This window comes from Heptranchias perlo, chromosome 21 (assembly GCF_035084215.1).
Source record: "Heptranchias perlo isolate sHepPer1 chromosome 21, sHepPer1.hap1, whole genome shotgun sequence".
NCBI lineage: Eukaryota > Metazoa > Chordata > Chondrichthyes > Hexanchiformes > Hexanchidae > Heptranchias > Heptranchias perlo.
Genome location: NC_090345.1, coordinates 13,455,447 through 13,476,530, shown reverse-complemented (window position 1 = coordinate 13,476,530; position 21,084 = coordinate 13,455,447). Strand labels below are relative to the sequence as shown.

The 21,084-nt window shown below is 41.3% G+C and overlaps 1 protein-coding gene across 1 annotated transcript in view; it reads right to left on the bottom strand.

Annotated features, from left to right (window-relative positions):
* The window catches only part of shoc2 (SHOC2 leucine rich repeat scaffold protein), an 82,074-nt gene extending 62,398 nt beyond the window's left edge, over nucleotides 1-19,676 (bottom strand). Inside the window, exon 1 of the mRNA XM_068002117.1 lies at nucleotides 19,138-19,676. The gene's annotated coding sequence lies outside the window, so the exon portion shown is untranslated. The remainder of the gene's footprint in view (nucleotides 1-19,137) is intronic.
* Nucleotides 19,677-21,084: the final 1,408 nt, after the last annotated feature.

Genomic DNA, 21,084 nt, shown 5'->3' with positions numbered 1-21,084 from the left:
AATATAACACAGCTGGCAGATAGAAACTATTCTCTGTAGCTAGAAGCATGAGTCCCAATGGCTGTGTTGCCTACCTGGTGCCAGGGTTAAGGACATCTCCTCAGGGCTGGAGAAGAACTTGGAGTGGGAGGGGGAGGATCCAGTTGTCACGGTCCATGTTGGTACCAATGACATAGGTAGGACTAAGAAAAAAGGTTCTGCTGAGAGAGTTTGAGCAGGTAGGGACTAAATTAAAAAGCAGAACCACAAAGGTAATAATCTCTGGATTATTACTTGAGCAATGAGCAAATTGGCATAGGGTCAATAGGATCAGGGAGATGAATGCGTGGCTCAAAGACTGGTGTGGGAGAAGTGGGTTTTGATTTGTGGGCCGCTGGTACCAGTACTGGGGAAAGAGAGCTGTTCCATTGGGACAGACTACACCTGAACCATGCTGGGACCAGAGTTCTAACAAATTGAATAACTAGGGAGGTAGATAGGGCTTTAAACTAAATGGGGGGAGGGGACGGTCCCAGTGAAGAGAAATCTACAATGCTAAAGAGAAACGACAAGGAAGCAATGCAGGAAAGTGACTGGGGTAAGGATAATCAGATTGTGTCTGGAAGGGACAGAGCATACAAACAAAAGAGCGCACTAACAAAGAGAGTCCGGGTCAGAAAAAATGGTAATAAGACAAATAGGGCCATAGTACAAAAAAATGTTATGATGTCTAAAAATCTTAAAAAGACAAATCTAAAGGCACTGTATCTGAATGCACAAAGCATTTGTAATAAGGTAGACGAATTAATAGCGCAAATAAATATAAACAGATACAATATAATTGCAATTACGGAGACATGGCTGCAGGGTAACCAAGGCTGGGAATTGAATATCCAAGGGTATTCGATATTTAGGAAGGACAGGCAAAAAGGAAAAGAAGGTGGGGTGGCGTTGTTAGTAAAAGATAAAATCAGAGCAATAGTGAGAAAGGATATTGGCTCAGAAAATCAAGATGTAGAATCAGTCTGGGTGGAGTTAAGGAGCACCAAGGGGCAGAAAACACTGGTGGGAGTTGTCTACTACTACTGTTTGGAGGCCTATAATGTAGGAGATGGCATCAAACAGGAAATCAGAGATGCATGTAACCAGGGTACTATAATAATCATGGGTGACTTTAATCTATATATTGACTGGACAAACCAAATTAGCAGTAATACTGTGGAGGATGAATTCCTGGAGTGTGTACGAGATGGTTTTTTAGACCAGTATGTTGAGGCACCAACTAGGGAACAGGCTATCCGAGATTGGGTATTGTGCAATGAGAAGGGTGACCATAACATGACAGAATTCTTCATTAAGATGGAAAGTGAAGTAGTCCAATCCAAAACTAGGGTCCTAAATCTAAACAAAGGAAACTACGAAGGTATGAGGAGTGAGTTGGCTATGATAGATTGGGGATTGGGGAGCTTCATCAAAAGGAATGACGGTGGATAGGCAATGGCTAACATTTAAGGAACGAATGCATGAATTGCAACAGTTATACATTCCTTTCTGGCACAAAAAACAAAAGGAAAAATGGCCCAACCATGGCTAACAAAAGAAATTAAGGATAGTATTAGATCCAAAGAGGAGTCATATAAAGTTGCCAGAAAAAGTAGCAAGCCTGAGGATTGGGAGCAGTTTAGAATTCAGCAAAAAAGGACCAAGAGATTGATAAAGAGGAGAAAAATAAGAGTACGAGAGTAAACTTGCAAGGAACATAAAAGCAGACTGTAAAAGTTTCTACAAGTATGTAAAAAGAAAAAGATTAGTAAAGACAAATGTAGGTCCCTTACAGTCAGAAATGGGAGAATTTATAATGGGGAACAAAGAAATGACAAAGCAATTAAACAAATTCTTTGGTTCTGTCTTCACAGAAGAGGACACAAATAACTTCCCAGAAATGCTAGGGAACCAAGGGTCTAGTGAGAAGAAAGAATTAAAGGAAATTAGTATTAGTTTTTAAAAAAAGGTGCCGGAGAAATTAATGGGATTGAAAGACGATAAATCCCCAGGGCCCGATAAACTGCATCCCAGAGTACTAAAAGAGATACCCATGGAAATAATGGATGCATTGGTTGTCATCTTCCAAAATTCTCTAGATTATGGAACAGTTCCTGCAGATTGGAGGGTGGCAAATGTATCCCCACTATTTAAAGAAGCAGAAAAACAGAAAATGGGGCACTACAGATCGGTTACCTTGCATCAGTAGTAGGGAAAATGCTAGAGTCTATTATAAAAGGATGTGATAACAGGACACTTAGAAAATATCAACAGGATTAGACAAAGTCAACATGGATTTATGAAAGGGAAATCATGTTGACAAACCTACTGGAGTTTTTTTTGAGGATGTAACTGGTAGAATAGATAAAGGAGAACCAGTGGATGTGGTGTATTTGGATTTTGAGAAGGCCTTTGATAAAGTCCCACATAAGAGGTTAGTGTGCAAAATTAAAGCACATGGGATTGGGGGTAATATACTAGCATGGATTGAAAATTGATTAACAGACAGGAAACAGAGAGCAAGAACAAATGGGTCTTTTTCCGAGTGGCAACCGGTGACTAGTAGGGTACCGCAGGGATCAGTGCTTGGGCCCCAGCTATTCACAATATATATCAATGATTTGGATGAGGGAACCAAATGTAATATTTCCAAGTTTGCTAATGACACAAAACTAGGTGGGATTGTGAATTGTGAGGAGGATGAAAACAGCCTTCAAGGCGATTTAGACAAGTTGAGTGAGTAGGCAAATACATGGCAGATGCAGTATAACGTGGATAAATGTGAAGTTATCCACTTCGGAAGGCAGAGTATTATTTAAATGGTGATAGATTGGGAAATGCTGTTGTACAAAGGGACCTGGGTGCCCTGTACACCAGTCACTGAAAGCAAACATGCAGGTGCAGCAAGCAGTTCAGGCGGCAAATTATACATTGGCCTTCATTGCAAGAGCATTTTAGTACAGGAGCAGGGATGTCTTACTGCAGTTATACAGGGCCTTGGTGAGACCAGATCTGGAGTATTGTGTGCAGTTTTGGTCTCCTTACCCAAGAAAGGATATACTTGCCATAGAGGGAGTGCAGCGAAGGTTCACCAGACTGATTCCTGGGATGGCAGGACTGTCGTATGAGGAGAGATTGGGTCGACTAGGCCTGTATTCACTCAAGTTTAGAAGAATGAGAAGGGATCTCATTGAAGCACCTAAAATTCTGACAGGGCTGGACAGACTGAATGCAGGGAGGATGTTTCCCCTGGCTGGGGAGTCCAGAACAAAGGGTCACAGTCTCAGGATACGGGGTTGGACATTTAGGACTGAGATGAGGAGAAATTTCTTTACTCAGAGGGTGGTGAACGTGTGGAATTCTCTACCACAGAAGGCACTAGAGGCCAAGTCACTGAATATATTTAAGAAGGAGCTAGATAGATTTCTAGACACAGAAGGCACCAAGGGGTATGGAGAGAGAGCAGGAATATGGTATTGAGATAGAGGATCAGCCATGATCACATTGAATGGCTGAGCAGGCTCAAAGGGCCAAATGGCCTACTCCTGCTCCTACTTTTTATGTAGTCGAGGAACGTATTTCTCAACATGGCAAAGAACCAAGGTCATTAGACCATACAAAAACAACCATAAACTTTAAAATCTACAAAATGCTTTAAATACATATGTGTAACATGGAAATCTGCCAGAAACTACTTACGGTGGGGGGTTGTGGGGAAAAACAATCCAAGACTGGGCTACATGCATGACTATACATCACTGGGAGATGAGCATATTAGGCAGACAAAATTCCCCATGATTCCCTTCCATCTTCAAGCATGCTATTTTGCAGTCAATTGACCCCAAAGATAGATCATTCACTTTTCCCACTCCACCACTGCAAACTTTGGATATACAAGCACTAGGTAGCATCTTGCAGAAGGCGTTGACCAATGCCTCATCAGCTATAATATGCACCAAGTCTTCAGCTTGGTGGAAAGACCTATGTAAGACTCTGAGCGATGTACCAGCCATCTTGGTGTTCTAGACCAATGCCATGTACCAGAGTTACTTGCCACAAACTGCTTAATCCAAGTCTGCTGTAAAGGGCTTTGCCAAGGAAGCACTGACAACAGTAATTCCTCCTCTTGGGTGCTGAGCAACTGAATAGTGTAGGCCACAACCCTCCCCATTTTACTACAGATTCCCTCATAGCTTGATCCTAGGTGTTGTACAAAAACCAAAGAGGCCTTCCTGTTGAATACCTAGGAGTTCTGCACCACAAAGATCTATTTGGACATGATGTATACACCACAAGCTTGTCCTGAATTGGGACTTTGCTGTCACTAAAGATGAGCAAGATCCTAAAGAACTTGGTGAAGTTACCGTTCTAATACAGGTATTTACAGACATGGTCAGCTATTTTCAAAAGGAATCCACAGTTTGATCACATGATAACTGTCAATTTTTGGTGAAAAATCCAAACATTAGAAGCACTACATTCCTTCTCTGAGGCACAAATTGCTCTGGTTCAGAATAAGGCTAATATTTGAAAAAAAAATTGTGTTTTCTTTTTGAACACAGAAAACAGGAGGGGATAGGAAAGGAGGGAGAGCAAGGCACTCAAGACTGTCAAAGTAATATAGCCAGCATTTGAAACTTCCTTGCTTCCAGTAAAATTGGAGAGGGGTGATTTAAGGAAAGATTGATACTGGATATATTAATTACTGCATTTCCCAGATAATGTACTTTGGTATCTTAATATGCCTTAACTCCATTTTGAAAAGGATCCCCAAGTGCACTGGTGTAAAGTTTCCCATTTCCCACATTAGGAACTCTTGTGGTCTCCAAGTCAATTTCGTATCAAGTTCTAGACAAGTTGTGTACTCAAAGCCTAAATCTTTACCTTCTGGGACAGCTCCTGGGCTACCAGTGCAGTTTCAAAAATGTTACTACCAACTTGTGCAGGCTAGGTGCGTTCATATGTTCACTTGCTAGAATACCATATGGTAGTAATCCAGCTGACTATTGTTGAAAAACAGTGTGAAATAATTCAGACTGCAGGAGCATGCAGACTGATTTGCAACATCACTGCCACAGAAAAGCTACAGGAAAGTTGGCAAAAGAATTAAATTGGGTGTGTGGGAGGATCGGGGGAAAGATACAGTAGAAATCAATGTACCAACTAATTAAGAAAAATTATGAGGTGAAAATAAACCTGAAAAATAAACTGGTCAAGGCATTATTTGCAATCTCCTTGGATTGCATCACTCAGTTCTTTACACAAGACTTGCATCCTACTGATTACATCATTGCATTCACTTTCAGATTTTAGGTTATGCTTTTTTGTACAATGCGATTTATTCCATACAAAAATTATATTTAGGTTCACAAAACAATTAACGAAAATACATCAAACCTAAAAATGGTGTTAAGCTATAAACATACTACAATTCGTTCTCATGGGGGTTATACATAGATGCCAAATAACAGAGCTCAAGGTGCCACAAACAGGCTAGCATACTCTGCATGTCAAAAGGTCACCAACTGAGCTACATGACCCGACCCCTATCCTCCCCCAACTCCGATGCCAGCAGTCTCAATGCAACCATAGAAATAAATTATTCAGAAAGTTATATTAGCAATTAGTGCATAGGGAAAGGGGCTTCATTCATTACAAACAAAAATAACATTCATGATATAGACACTCTGCCTGCTGCTTCGTGCACCAAATATAAGTCTTCAGAAGCCAAGCATCTTGCACGTTGTTACAAGGCGAAGTTGTGATAAAATGTCCATAGCTGTATAAATGGGCAAAAGTAAAATTCAAGATCTATTTGCCTTAGGTCTCCAAAAGCAGCAAGTTATTTAAAACAAATGTAAGGAATAAACACACTCGCAAAGTCAATTGTTTACCATCATGATGCCAAGAACACCTATGAAGCAGATCAGGGATTTCAAATATTTTTGAACCCTAACTACACTGCTCCCATTTCCGTTCTGAACAAGAGGGTTTGCACTTATTTGGTATAGCAATATCAACTTGCCAGTGAAGCCAACAAATTATTGGCAATATTTCAACTATTTAAGCCTATATACAATTTAATATTAAACATGGCAAAATCCCAGCAATTCACTATAAAAATACAACCCTTCAGTTTGTAGGACTTAACAGTTTCAAAATTATACAAGCAACTAAATTGCTACTGGCTTTATAAAAACTGAATTACTTACAAATTAAGCTAAATAAAATCTCTCAGATACTATGGTGCAAAACGTGTTCATTAGATAAAGTCACCCTCTCATGCAAAATCAAATTTGGTTACTTTCTATGATCATGTCAAGTATTCTTGTGAAAAGTCTGTGATTTTAAAATCAGTATTGCAGAGTCACGAATGGAATGACACTGGTCTCTAAAAGGTATTGATCAAGAGTTCAATACTGTTCAAACACAAAAAAGGGTCAGGACCAACACCAAAAAGGCTGTTTAAAGCCATAGCTGTAATGGCCACATTTCAAGTAAGTCCGGAACAAATTAGGACATGCCAGGAATTTACCATGTACATAACAAAATCTGAATTTACATAAATGCGGATCAACTCTACTTATACCAATGAAAAAGAAAAATCTATTTTTAAAACAAGACTTTCCTAGGTAAACATCTGCTGTTGCCAGGGAAACTAGAGCACTAACATACTTGGACATACATTTTAGACACGTCTTTGTTCTAGGCCTAAGTAAATTAAATTACGTATCGACTTAGCTCTGTATGCTGATGTACAAGATTAGAAATTTAGGTCACCAGTGCAGAGTAACTTGGTGTTAGCACATGGTCATCCACTAGGAGCACCTGTGTAGCACAATGTCAGGATCTGTTGTGTAAAACCTGGTGATTTTACCCCAAAGTGAGCCACAGAAATTCTCAAGTAGAGATTCATAACAAGCAGCCATTAGGATGAGAAACTGGGCAGCGTTTCATGTAAAAACAACAGAGGCCCACAGTTAGCAATGTTGACAGCTTTGCCTCTAACCAAATTATACTGTCAGGTGACAAAGATAGGTGAATTATAGGGAAATGGATTTCCAGCAGCTGAAGACAGAAACAGCAACAAAATCCTAATATTGCTTACATACTTTTGCACACACACAAATACCATTTTGCACATACATAAATTGAAAATTGTTCATCTGTAATTTATTCTATAGTACTGCTCAATCTAGATTCTAAAAAACTTTCAACCATGCACATCCAATGGCCAAACAAGTAGAGAAACTTAAAATTTGAACTGAAGTCTCTGAACAACTTTGACAAACTTGCACGGCTTTCAGCAGTGGGAGATACAATCAGGTATTTATGAAACACTCTGGAATCCAGAGTGAATAGTCTGTAAATGTAAACAAAGAGCTAGAGAGACACTGAAAAACTAAGAAAGTAGACTATACATTATCCAGGCAATAAATTCATAATATAGCACTTTAGTAAGTCAAGATCACAGCCACTCTGCAGGCAAGCACTCTCAAAGCCAACTGTTTACCTGTGGAGTTACTTTCCATTTTAAGGAACGATTACATATATGGTGTTGTAAATGTTAGAAATCAAATTGTTTATTTACTTTTTTTTAAATTAATGGAGACATCTGTAAGTAAACATGGTTAGAATACAATTATATTTTTAAATGCAACTTTCTGCAGCATCCTTGTAAAACCAATAACCATTAATGTCTAAAATATCATCTTCCTCCACATTTAATTTAAATACACAAATTGCCATCCTGGGCCTATCCCAGTAAAGGTATTCAATCTAAACGAGTTCAAGGCTATGTTGTATTATCTGCTTTAATGACAATAAAAATATACCCCATAAAGGAATGTACAGTAGATCCAAGCAACTTGGATGTGAAATACAGAAAATAAACCAAGACAAAATATTATGAGCCCATGTCATGCTATAAACTCCAATATAAATCTATTAGTGGGTAAGTGGAATGGACTGGGTAACATTTGAGATCTAAAACCTGAGTGAATTTTAAAGGCACTGTCATTCCTATATAAACAGTAAGCTTAAGTGCACTATCGTGCTCTATATTAACACTAGTACTAATAGTTAATTATTAAAACTACATGCAAGGGCAGTGGTTTTTAGATTCATGTGTGAAGGAGCTCTACAAAAATATTACCACTCCTGGGGAAACCGACCTGCTTTCAAAACACAGCAAAGAAAAACAGTTCTCTCATTAGTATACCACAAAAATAAGTTTTAAAAAATACAGACATCTGGGGTTAGAGTTTCTGCTAGTAATATCAGCGCTAAGTTGGGGAACTTTAAAATTAAGTGAGTTAAGCCCAAAACCACTTACACTCATGTTTTCCACGATCTTTTACGCTGATTTAAGATTCAATTCGCCATATCAGATCCCGGCCACAAAACTGGCCCCGCCCCCAGGTCCACATTGCGAGATTCTGCTAATTGCGCTGGTTCGGGAAGGCTCTTCAAATTGCGCTCATTTTCTTATGAAAAACTTTTAAAACGTACTCCTATCAAAAAATATTTAATTTACTAAGAAACTGGCTAGTGTACACCACAAACTATTAAATGATTCAGTATAGTTTTTAAAAGTCATTTTCAGTCAAGTTACTTAAAGGTGGAGAATTGGACACATTAAAAATGTTGATTTTTGGTGATATACCCATTTTCAGCTGCTTTAATAAAATTGCACCAGGTTACCATTCAAATACATTAAGGAATACTTTATAATGAAAAGAAAAACGGTTATGTTCTATTACGCTGCCCGATTGCGCTGGTTCATGGAAGATTTTACGTTTGTGATAATGCAAATGAATTTCAGCAGAAACTTGAACTGTAACCTAACCAGTGCAATTTCAAGCGCATTTTGGCCATAATTTCCTGATTGTGTCCAAAGCGGAAACTCTACCCCCAGATCACAACCTACTAGTCCGTGGCCTCATGCACTGGAAGTAACTTTTCCAAAAAGTCTGATTTGTGCACATCCCACACAAAAATGTTTTAAAAAATTAAGGTGGTGGCCCAGGTTTATAGCTAGATCCCAAACAAGTTGCCAGAGAGATGTCAGATGGATACATACCACGTTAATGCAGGGAAAAGAAAAATAAACAACTTTAGTAGTTGGTTACAGATCAAATTTGATAGAAGTCTAAGAGCAGATTACCTGGCATCCCTTTTGACCTGAAAGCACTAGAAGTCTTAAAGCAATACAGAGATAGCCTGATAGCCAAGTTACAGCTGTGACTTCCAATACAGATGAGCAAAGGTGAACAGTCATGGCTTCCTAACACTTAAATCAAGAATGTCCAAGCTGAGTCCTCGTGGGACACTTCAGTGCGTGCCATGGAGAAATAAAAGCCAGCGTTCCAGCTTCCAATCTCTATCCAGTGACCTCTTGTTGGTTTGCATGAGGGGAGAAATGGGCTCAGCTGCGATTTCTCCGAGCCCCTAGCCCATCACAAATGCCAAAAACAGCCTGCCAACACTCTCTCGCACATCTAGTGTTAGCCTTGGCTCAATGGTAGTACTCACCCCCGAGTCAGAAGGTTGTGGGTTCAATTCTCATCCCAGAGAGTTAAGTATATAATTTAGGAATCACACTTCCGAGGGGGTGCTGCACTGTCAGAGGTGCAGTCTTTCAGGTGAGATGTTAAACCGAGGCTCCACCTGCCCACTCATGTAAAAGATCCCACACACTATTCGAAGAAAAACATGGGAGTTCTCCAACATTTATCCCTCAACCAACACCTAAGAACAGATGATCCAGTCATTTGTTTCATTACTGTTTGAGGGGCCTTGCTGTGCACAAATTGGCTGCTGCGGCTCCTGCACTACAACAGTGACTGCACTTCAAAAGTACTTCATTGGCTGTAAAGAAGCTTGGGAAGTCTTGAGGTCGTGAGAGGCGCTATATAAAGGCAAAGTTCATTCTTTCTTTTCACAAATGGCACCTATGCAACTGCACCCCAGCAAGAAGTCAACATCTTCCAGAGGGAAGGGATAGAATATTGGCAGGGGGTTAAGAAAAATCCAAAGTCAGAGCATGACTGAGGCCAAGGCACAAAGAGCCGTCTCCAAATATAATGTGCAATTTCCCTCATACCAATGTTCTAACTACGGTGTGTAGATTTCTACGACAGTCAAAGTATTCTGATTCTCTGGTAGACTGATGCAAACGAAAGCTGAAAATTAACATTTCTGGCGAGTTCCTGATATAATATTGAAAGAATGATTTTTGCCCTCCCTCTTCAAAGCATTCTTGGTGCCAAACACAAAAGTCATTTGGCACAATCCAAAGGCTAAATAGTAAGATACTGAGACACTAGGCTGAGCACCAGTTGAAAATGAAAAATCAATCGAAGAAAGTTCAATAGCATTTTGCAAGACATCTAGCATTAAACTTAAGCCCCAAGCCTAGATTACAAAAGCAAAAGGATGATATTGTAAGCACTTATTAGTTTTAAACATGTAAATTAGCATGTACAGTTTGGATCAGATATTACAATTTCCAACATCTAGTTATATAAATGGCTCACTTAATTGTAATGTGGGAATCATGTTCCTCTATGGTATGTGCCACTTACCTGAACTGCATAATTACTTTACAGTACTTTTCCCCCCGAGAAATTAGGTTTAGACATGACCCGCAAGGGTCTTATTTCACTTGTACCCAATGTCGGATCGTTACTGTATTTAGAAAACCATCAAACTGATACATTGAAAATGAATAGTTACAATTAGTTTATAAGCATTTCATGAAGACACCACCACCACACACACACACCAAATAGGCTGCAGATTTTGTGTTACTACCACAATTACCTTTCTTTCCAGCTCTTACTTCCTCAGTTTTGTAGGCAGACATTTTTACAAGATTACAAAAATGATTATTCACAAAGTCAATATTTTAAATAGTTTTTCATCTGGTCTTAAAATCAACTCATCAAGTTGGGTACTTTTTGTTCCCCTCCAATTTCATAGGATATGGTTCTATAAGAGTCAACTGTCCTCTCATACCTTGCTCAAGTGAATCTAGATGAGTGTCTGCAGGCTATTTAACTAAGCTTTATCCTAGCCTCACCCAGTAAACACCCATACACTTTCCAACAAGAGTCACTGCACAGAGATCAGGAACAGGAAACCCAACTGATTTTCCCCCATCTAAACCAGGGACATGCGGCAAATGTCAGTACCTTGGCTGAAAACAGCTAATGCACACAGACCAGGCATTGAACCAGGATTCAAAATCACAATTAAGTAATCAGGAAAACTAGCATTATACATTTTTCATTTATCTTTAATTCAGCAAGAAAAATACTGCATTATGTCTAATTTTGTTAGAAAAGAAAAATTAACTTGCATTTATACAGTGCCTTTCATGACCTCAGGAGGTTATGAAAGGCACAAACAGCCATCTCCAAATATAATGTGTAATTTTCCTCATACCAATATTCTAACTACGGTGTGTAGATTTCTACGACAGTTCAAGTATACTGATTCTCTGGTAGACTGATGCAAACTAAAGCTGAAATTTGCACACAGCGAGATCTCATTAACAGCAAGTTAAATCTGATGTTGGTTGAGGGATAAATGTTGGCCAGGACACCAGGAGAACTCCCTGCTCTTCTTCAAATAATGCTATGTGATCTTTTACATCCACCCGAGTTTAACATCTCATTCTAACGATGGCACCTTCAACAGTGCAGCACTCTGAGTACTGCACTGGTGAGAGTCCAGATTATGTGCTGGAGTGGGGCTTGAGCCCACTCTCGGAGGCAAGAGTGTATCACTGAACCAAGGCAAACGTTTATCTATCAGTTAAATCAAAGAACAGTGCGTGAACAAGAACATGATTAAAATTGTTACATATTAATCCTCTGAATAGGATTCGTCCTTATAGAATTTTATACATGAAAGTATTGAAGACCTATTTGCATAATGCTACCAATATGCTTTAAAAAAATAGCATATAAACCAATACATGTTAGTGTTGTGCCAATACATTTCTTGTGTAATATTCTTCACCTACCACAAGCAACAGACCTGCAACTGCCAGTATTTCATCTCAATGCATGTTATATAACTCGACATGCTATAGCTCTCCAGACATAATCCAAAACGGGAAGAACAAGATATATAATTGTACTGCTGGGTGGTTTTCACATTTCAAGTGGACATAGTATAAACATTTCACACGCCCACCATTACAGTTCACTGAAATCCTAATGACAACATGGGAAAGCACTTTCATCCTGCAATTATATGTTTTAGATGTTTAAAGCATTAGTGAAAACTAAATTTAGGAGATACATAAAGCTTTTGAACTGCAAGTTGCTGCTTAAAGTTGAGAATTTTAAAGTCAAATCATTATAACTGCAGCAAAGCACATGTTCCATCTAGCCACAATCAGATATTTAACAGTATTTTACCTTCAAACTCCATTATTTTAAACCCTCATCTCCCAAAGCATAGTACTGTACCATCTAGCACATGCACCAGCAAACCAGACTGGAGTTAAAGCAGAAAGTGAATTCTCACCCTCAAATAATTGCATGCAAAATAATGGGTTCGCACACTGACCTTTCACCTCAAATCCAAAGTTTCAAAAACAGTTCAGATTGATCGGATGACTGTTAGGCTTCTAATCAAAAAGAATTGAGATAGTTCCAACTCAGTTCTTGGACAACGTGAGATCACAACAAAAAACATCTAATTTAGTACAAATGGCTGCTGTAAGGAGCAGAAAAATTCACACTGGTGTATTCAAGCAATAATCTTCTGAGGTTGGCATGAATGCACGTTAAGTCAGCAAAAAGGGGACTTTGCTCTGAAACTAGTTGTGTTGAACCCAATGTGGGAGTGATTGATTGCTGGCACTAAGTGCAAAAAGTGCTCCACTCCCTAAGACTGATATCCCTTGATGAGACAAAATTTACCCGATTTGTTTTTAATGATAGTTACACAACAAAACAATTCTTCTTAGAAGTGCCACACCTAGAAGGACAGTAGTAGATTGGGAGCAGGAATGAATGCACACTTTACAATTTATCATAGAAAGGTTACAGCTCAGAGTCCGCGCCGGCTCTATGCAAAAGCAATCCAGCTAGTCCCACTCCCCCGCCCTATCCCCGTAGCCCTGCAAAGTTTTTCCCTTTCAAGTACTTATCCAGTTCCCTTTTGAAGGCCATGACTGAATCCACCTCCACCCCCCCCACCCCCGGCAGTGCATTCCAGATCCTAAACCACTCGCTGTATAACAAAGTTTTTCCTCATGTCACCTTTGGCAAAAGAAACAATCACCTTAAATCTATGTCCTCTGGTCTTGACCCTTCCGCCAATGGGAACAGTTTCTGTCTATTCCGTCTAGACCCTTCATGATTTCGAATACCTCTATCAAATCTCCTCGCAACCGTCTCTGTTCCAAGGAGAACAACCCCAGCTTCTCCAGTCTATATGTAACTGAAGTCCCTCACCCCTGGAATCATTCTAGTAAATCTCTTTTGCACCCTCTCTAAGGCCTTCGCATCTTTCCTAAAGTGCGGTGCCCAGAACTGGACACAAGTTCACCCGAGGGAGCTGTAATATATTGGAGGGATAATACTGCAGGTCCTGATCTATTTGCAATCAACTGCTTTTCTACCTCTATGGTAGCAAACAATTCATTATCCACTGAAGTAATACTGGTAATTCATGCAATAAATAAAAGGCACCAGCATACAACAGCAAACCTTATATTATATGTGCTATATACCCATTCCTTTTTTTTTAATAAGCAAACACAAAAGCAGGATCAGAAGAGTAAGAATTTTCAAGCTGTGCACATAGCTGACAATTACTTTTATTGAAAAAAAACAGATCCATAATTCGGTTGACAACCAAGATAAGAGTGCTTATGTTGAAATTCTAGAACACATGAGTAGTCATTTTTTTGCACTAAAGCACTGAACTATGCAACAATTTGAATTAACACAAGAAAATGGGAATTTGATGTTAAAAATTTGAATGATCATCTGAATTGAGCAACTGAGTAGACTGCACGTATTCTTTACTGACTCCAAGTTTCTTAAAATAATATGGCAAAGTTCTAAAATACTAGCTAACCCCAGAGGCATGCACATAGATCTCGCCTGATGTTGTCCTATTTGAAACAATTACAAGTCTCAGATTATTCTGTTCATACAAGTTGCACTTATAAAATGGCTCAAAGCATTTCCCAAAGGTGAAACTTGATACTAAATAATAACTATGCAAGAGTTGGGGAGGGGACCAAAGGCATGGTAAAAGGTAGGATAATGGAACCTTATTGGCTGTGGGCATGCTTCGACTCAAAAAGGCTGCAATAAGTTTACAGCATATAATCACCTATTTTATTTTTGGAAGTTTTGCTCTCTACTTCCTAATTCTTCTACTTGCCTACAAAGTAACACGAAGATCACTAATTAATATAAAGCATTAGATTTACTCCCAATTAGTCCTCAACGTCTGACTTGCCAATAAAAAGAGTCAGTGAGTACACATACTGGGATCAGACTAAACTACTTCATGTACTAGCGTAAACACGCAGTATTTCTTCTCCAATGTCACAAAATTAGCCACCCAGTTATCTCTCTATATGCAAGCACATAGGGGAATCAGCGACGAGATTCCCAATTGACTGTTAAGTTCATATAGTAGTGGTGACATCCTGCAAAGGTGTTTGATGTCCAACCATATTATTCAGGCTATCAGAAGAGATACTGAGCTTTCGAGCATCATCCACGTGGCAGAAAAGCCTCCAATATAACGAAGTTATAGATCGACTTCACATAAACAACTTGCATTCATATAGCACCTTTAACATAGACAAACATCCCAAGATGTTTCACAGAGGCATAATCAGACAAAAATAGACACCGAGCCAAAGAAGGATATAATAGGAGTGACCAAAAGCTTGATCAAAGAGCTGGATTTTAAGTAAGATCTTAAAAGAGGAGGAAGGTGGAGAGGCGCAAGAGTTTAGGGAGGGAATTTCAGAGAGTGATGCTTGGATGGCTGACGGCATGGCCGTCAATTGGTTGGATGGGGGGGGGGGGGGGGGGGTGCAAAAGGAGGAAGTGAGGATACACAAAAGGACAGAGTTCTGAGGGGGCTGTACGGCTGGAGGAGCTTACTGAGATAGGAAGGGGCAAGACTACAAAGCGATTTAAACATGAGGATGAGGCTTTTAAATTGGAGAAGTTGAGAGACCGGCTGCCAATGTAGGTCAGCAAGGACAGATGTGATGGGTGAGCGGGAGTTGGTGTGGGATCGGATAACAGCAAGCAGAGTTTTGGATGAGCTGAGGTTTACAAACCATGTAGCATGGGATGCCAGTCAGGAGAATATGGCAATAGTCAGATCTGAAGGCGGCAAAGGCATAGATCACAGTTTCAGCAGCAGATGGGCTCAGCTGGGCACTGATATGTGAAGTAGACGATTTTTGTAATAGAGTAGATGGGGTCGGAAGCTCAGCTCGGGGTCGTACAGGACACCATGGCTGTTAACAGTCTGGTTCAGTCTGAGAAAACGGCCAGGTAGGGGGATGCAATCGGTGGCAGGGGGACGGAGTTTGTGGCAGGGCCAAAGGTGATGATTTCAGTCTCCCCAATGTTTAACTGAAGGAAACTGCGGCTCATCCATGACTGGATATCGGACAAGCAGTCTGACAACACAGAACCAGTGAAGGAATAGAGACAGAAGGGACAGAAAAGCAGAGTTGGGAACCATCAGCGTACATGTGGTAGCCGACCCCATGTCTGCGGATGATATCGTCAAGGGGCAGTATGTAGATGAGGAAAAGGAGGGGGCAAGGATAGTTCTTTGGAGGATTCCAAGGGCCAACCTTGATAAAGCCTACAAAGTGGTCGAGGAGGATAAGGAGGGATAACATATTATGATCAGTTATAGAGGATGTTGTTTATGACTTTGGTTAGGGCCATTTCAGTTCAGTCGCAGGCACAAAAACCTGATTGGAGAAATTCAAACATGCAGATGCAGGAAAAATATGCTTGGATTTGGCAGGCAAGAACATGTACAAGGACTTTAGAGAAGAAAAGGAGGACAAAGGGGTTGGCAGTGGTTTCTGGGGAGGGGTGATGTCAGCAGTTTTGAAAGGGAGGGTGGGAAAAAAGTACCCAAGGATAGGGAACCATTTACAACGTTATCTAGCATGGGGGCCAGTAAGTGAAGTTGGTGGTCAGCAGTTTAGTGGGATTGGTGCTGGAGGTGGCTCTCCTGGACAAGATGAACTCAGAAGGTATGAGGGGAGATATGGAAGAAACTAAAGATTCAGGCTCAGGATTGGGGCAGAGGGTAGGTTTGGCTTGGTGGCCAAGAGGAAAGTGGGGGGGGGGGGGGGGGGGGGAGCAGCAGAGGCAGCTGAAAGGGTGCTTTCAATCTTAGTGACAAAGAAGTCCTCGCATTTGTTGGAGATGAGGGTCGAGGGAACAGTGGAGATGGGTTTAAGGAAATGGTTCATAGCGGAGTATTTTTGCTCTCCGGGATGATCCTGAAATTGTGGACAGTTTTGGCAGGAGAATGTGGCCTGATAAAGTTTGAAGTGGTCCAGCCAGATCTGGTGACGGGTGGTTAAACCAGTTGTGCACAAGATATGCTCAAGTCCGTAATGCCTTTGACTTGAAGGAGCGAAGATCAGGAGAATGCCGGGGACATGACCAGGATGGAAGAGCAAAGGTTTTACTGGGGACAAGGGCATCAAAGGTGAGGGAATGGTTGAGGAAATCCAATGGCTGCAGAACTATCATGTGGAATAACGGCTAGGCAGTTGGCAACTTTAAAGTGCAATCGTAAGTGACTTCAGGGAGTTTTATTTTCCCAAGACAGGACACAGAAAGAAGTGGTTTGTGGGGGTGGGGTGGCGTGAGTGGTGATGGATACAAGAAAGTGGGTGAAGACGACCATGGGAACAGAAAGGCATGCAAGATGGTAAAGTCAATAGGCTGTGAATATCGGTAGATGAGTTTATATGAAGGGAGAGGTTTAAGGAGGACAGGAGGGAAAGGTGAATTGAGATGGAGATCGAAATCTCTATGGATGAAGAATGCTCAGCACATAGGCTGAGTGAGAAAAGTAGGGAGGACCTCTCAGGAAATAGCTTGGGATGGGACAGTAGAGGAGAAGGATTTTAAAAGACAAGCAAGAGGGGTGGATCAAGATGAGTTGCTCAAAGAAGGTGGTGCCAGAGCAGTAAATGCTAGAGGAGTTGGGGGGGGAAAAAGTCCAACGGTGTGATTTGGTGATAAGGGCCACACAGCCACCACGGTGGTTTGGGTGGCTTTAGTAAGGAGCAAGGTGTCACCACCTGTGAGCCAAGTTTTAGTCAAAGCTGTGATGTCAATGCAATCATCCAAAATAAGGTCATGGACGGCAAGGGCATTGTTTGCAAGTGAAAAGGCATTCTGGAGGGAAATGTGATGAGTAGTGGCCATTGTCGATCTGCTGGCAGAGTCCAATGGGACAGTGGTGGATCAGTTGAGTGGGATAGGAAGGGTTGAGTGGGATAGGAAGGAAGTTGGAGAGATTGGCCCCCAGAATTTCCTGAGTGACTGAAATTTTCAACAAATGATGGGAAGCTTTCTGATGGCAGAGTCCACAATGGCCAGCCACACAGCACAAAAAGCAGACCGAAACTAAAACAACCCCATAACGGTATGTACATTACAAAAAATAGCACACACAATTTCAAGGCAATACTCTTGAGACTCAAATGATTAATATAAACCAAATGGAACTTTGCTCTTTTGGTTTACAATGTCAAATTAACCCTTTTGATAAGCGTACTGTTTTATAATCATGTTCCAACTATCTACTGTCATAACAAAAATAAATTATGACAGGATTTCAAGCTTTTCTGAATTTTACTAAGGATTTATAAAGAGAACACTGCAATTTTTAACAAATAAAACTACTTCTGGCACACACACGTCACACACCAGACACGACAATTTGGTACAGGTGAAAAACTTGTTCCGACCTGGAGCCTGAAACTTACAAGCAATTTACTGACCTCTAATTCACTATGATCTGACAAAGTTACAATTGCCTGAATTCCCACTAGTACTTGAGCAGTCGCCTTAAAGGGGCAGCACAGATTAACAGCTCAGTATCACAACGGTGCTCGAAACTGCCCATATACAACGCGGGGAGGGGGGAATCCCCATGCGTTACAAAACTGCTGACAGTATTTCACCTTTTCTTAAACTCCCCTATTAATTCATGTAACGTTTATTTACAGCTTTGGTGCTATTCTCTTCAAATGTTTTAATGGAATTCCACATACCCGTGAAAACTTTACATTGGTATATAAACTAATATGGTATTTTCCTTTCACACACGGTCTCTATTATTTTGCTGCAGGGTGATATATAATGTGAACTATTTAACACTGCTTCCCGTCCAAATCTGCAGCTGTACTACAGACATTAGTCACATTTTTAAATAGTCTAGGTGTGTGTGAATTGTAACACGCGTTGCAATGCCGTCGGTACGTTCAGGCTTTGTCAACATAGTGAATCAAGTTTTTTAGTTCTCGTTTTTCTTTTTAAAAAAATAGGATTTCCAAAAGGGAAAAAAATTGTCCACTTTCCGGATTCTTAAAATCCCATTCCCCCCACCCCGTCAGAATGCAGCTCATACACGCCACCCTTAACGAACGATGTTTGCACATTAATACAAAAACTCTCATTCTTCCCAAAAACATTAAAAAAAAATAAGTCTTCAAAAAATTAAAGTGTCTTCTCTTCTCACTTCTTTCGTCGTCAAGTGCTGGGTGGGAGTCTTTCTCTCCACCACCACCCCCCCTCCTTTTCTTGCTGAACAAACAAAAAAAAAAGCCCTGCCAAAATGTGCCAGCTCAGAGCAGGCAGAAGCTGCGCCGAGTTTGCACATTTTTGCACAAAAAGAAAATCTACTACATTTTAAAAATAAATTTGTATTACAGCGATATGCATTTCCGCTTTTATTGGTTCCCACAACAGAAACTCACCCTCACATCAAACAACGCCCATCCATCCACCCACCCACCCACCCACCCAGCCGCAGTGTATATATATATATATATATATTTGTTGCTTTTACCTGTGCTGTGCGAGTGGCCGAGTTTCCTCTTGGCAACGGCCGCCGCTCGCTCGCTCGCTCGCTGGACTGGTGCCCGGAGCCGCGGCTTTTCCTCCCTTTCTCTCTCCGCACTCGGTCGCTCAATCTGTTCTCTTCTCTCTTTCGAGGCCCAGCCCCGCTGACAGCCCGTCACAAATACGGCAGCACCGGCCCAATCACCTCCCAACCCCCCTCCTCCTCCTCCTCCTCTCCTCCTCCCCTCCTAGCGCTGGCGTTGCCGTTGCCCGGTCTACTCCGGCCCCGCCGCCGCCGCCGCCGAAAGCCTCAGGGTTCGGGGCTGCTGTTCAGCGGCCGGTTACACAGCGAACGCGGGCGGATATTGTTTTATTTTTAATACGGGTGTTAAGGCCTCTCGGGGTGAGGGGGGGGGGTGATGTTGCTGCCGCTGCCGCTGCCGCTACCGCCGCCTCCCCGGCCCCGTAGTTCGCTCTCAATCACACACACACAAGCCGAGCACAGGACGACGCTCCGAACAATCCCCACACAGACGCTGGGCCTCCCGAGCACCAACCCGTCGCTAACGTGCTTACGTCATAGCCGCAACGACCAGCCATTAAGTCATCGCGTAACGTGCGCGCGTTCGCTCCCCACGGGAGCGCGCCCAGCGGGGACGCGGTTTTGGAGCAAGGAGCAGCCTAACAGCGTAGGAAGGGTTTGCTGTATCTCTCTGCTTGTGAAAGGGGGAGGGTGGGGATGCTGTGTTTAGGGAGACACAACAGGAATAACATTAGTGCAGGGGGCAATTGATGTCGGAAGAACTTTGCATTTCTATAGCGCCTTTCACAACTTTAGGATGCCCCAAAGCTCTTTACAGCCAATTAAGTACTTTCGAAGTGTAGTACATAGAATCAATTAAAATAACATTCAAACATATATCTGGAATGCACTGCATGAAAGGGTGGTGGAAGCAAATGCAATAGTAACTTTCAAAAGGGAATTGGATATCATAGTAGCTCCACATCATAGAATCATACAGTACAGAAGGAGGCCATTTGGTCCATTGTGCACGTGAAAGCTCTTTGAAAGAGCTACTATGATATCCAATTCCCTTTTGAAAGTTACTATTGCATTTGCTTCCACCACCCTTTCATGCAGTGCATTCCAGATATATGTTTGAATGTTATTTTAATTGTCAAATCTCGTTCATTTGGAGTAGGGTTCATTCATTTTGGTTTATAAAAATTAACCTACCAGAAAATGTAACACGAGTTGAGACCCAGGGGTATCTCAACTGCAGCCCACAAGCCATATATGATTCACAAGCCCCAGCAATCTGGTTCACAAAACCCCACAAGTTCCACTTCTATCCACGTGCTTATATTCCCTTTGACTCATTTTTGCACGCCTATGTTTCTTGCACGACTGGATTAGCCTGTAGAATTTCAGAAGTCTACAAGTGCGATTCCCCAGTGGTAAATGGGGCTGTTCCCTTATTCGTGGATTTATGACTCAACTCAGAGAACAAGCCATCAGATGTGCAAAATTGAAATAGGCTAATCCAGTAACGTAAGAAATATTTGCATGCAAAACAGAGTCACAAGAAGTGTGAACACACATTGAAATTGGGCCTTCATGATGAAAGACATATTCGTGAAGAATAAGAGCAGCTCGCCAGCCAAGGAGAGAAGGAGCAACCAGTCAGAATTGGGGAGAGCAAGATTAAAAATGGCAAAAGTAGTGTTGTCATCAATAAATTATTCTTTGGATTCAGTGTTTCCTATTAATTGTTCACATGTGGCCTGTGGGGCTTCATGGTATGTAACCAAATGGCCCCAGCAGGTCAGAGGTTGGGTATTCTGCGGCGAGTGACTCACCTCCTGACTCCCCAAAGCCTTTCCACCATCTACAAGGCACAAGTCAGGAGTGTGATGGAATAATCTCCACTTGCCTGGATGAGTGCAGCTCCAA